The following is a 1,260-nucleotide window of genomic DNA, read 5'->3' as shown; positions in this document are numbered from 1 at the left end:
AGCAACAGGGAATGGACAAGTATAGTTTCAGCCTTTACTGAGACTTTAATTCTGTTTGAATAAACTCTTACTAGATTCTTAGATTACCTCATTCCTTATAATTCTGAAATGTTCTCATTTGTAGGTTTTCCATTTCTTTGGAAACCAAAGGTTTTTCCCCATGATTTCCCAATATATTTCAACAATACAGCATGGATTTCTTTCCCTCTTCTCAATATTTTTCTTCTGAACATTTCCAACCACTTAACATTCTGTAAACATTTGCATGTGTCCTTCCAAGTATTCAATTGGAGTATGACCAAAACCTAGTATATAGTTTACAATTAGATTAACCCCAAGATAAGACTTACAACACTTGGACTGATTAGTATACAGCACTATGAATGGACATTTTTGGAAAATCATCTGTTTTACAACTACACTTTAGCACTTTTTTTGAGAGATTGTGTGCATGTGTGTACATGTGGGGGAGGGTCAGAGGGAAACAGAGAATCCCAAGCAGACTCCACACCCAGCACAGAGGCTCCAATGAGGGGCTCAATCTCACCACCATGAGATAGATCATGACCTGAGCTGAAATGAGTCTGACACTTAACTGGCTGAGACACCTATATGTCCCTAGCACTCTTTTTCTTGCCTGTCCCTTATTCATTGTCAGAATCAAAGATGCATGATTTCTTTCATTTACTCAACTTTCTTCAACAAACTGTAATCACTAATTTTTTTCAATCATAATGAAGCTAATAAGATTTTTCTTTTTTAAAAGCTAACCTGGATACTTTTTGAAGCCTGGATTGCCTGCAACAGGAAATTCTAGGTTCAGCTTTCTTTCCTGAGTTTTACTGAGGTATAATTGGCAAATAAAACTAAAGTGTATATTTTTAAGGCATACAGTATGATACTTTGTTTGCTTAAATATGAAACGCTTCGCAAATTTGGATGTCAACCTTGAGCAGGGGCCACACTAATCTCTGTAGTTCTCCAATTCTAGTGTATGGGCTGCCAAAGCAACCACATGATATTCTGACATAGGTACACATCTGAAATGAATACCATACTAAAGCTAATTGGCCTATCTATCACCTCAGTTAGTTACCACTTATTTATTTATTTATTTATTTATTTATTTATTTATTTATTTATTTGCTGACTTATTTATTTGGAGAACATTTAAAATGTAATCTTAACTCTAGGCCCACTTTTAATTCTGCCAAGGACCAGCTTTTGTATAATTTACAAAGAAGAGATTTATTAGTGTCT

The 1,260-nt window shown here is 34.8% G+C and overlaps 1 non-coding gene across 1 annotated transcript; it reads right to left on the bottom strand.

Moving 5' to 3' along the window:
• Positions 1-911: 911 nt before the first annotated feature.
• LOC144224892 (U6 spliceosomal RNA) lies at positions 912-1,013 on the bottom strand. The gene has a single exon (XR_013333175.1). It is a non-coding gene; the product is annotated as a U6 spliceosomal RNA (small nuclear RNA).
• Positions 1,014-1,260: the final 247 nt, after the last annotated feature.

This window comes from Crocuta crocuta, unplaced genomic scaffold (assembly GCF_008692635.1).
Source record: "Crocuta crocuta isolate KB4526 unplaced genomic scaffold, BGI_CrCroc_1.0 scaffold643, whole genome shotgun sequence".
Taxonomy (NCBI): Eukaryota; Metazoa; Chordata; class Mammalia; order Carnivora; family Hyaenidae; genus Crocuta; species Crocuta crocuta.
The sequence above is the reverse complement of the archived record's forward strand: the minus strand, read 5'-3'. Positions and strand labels throughout refer to the sequence as shown.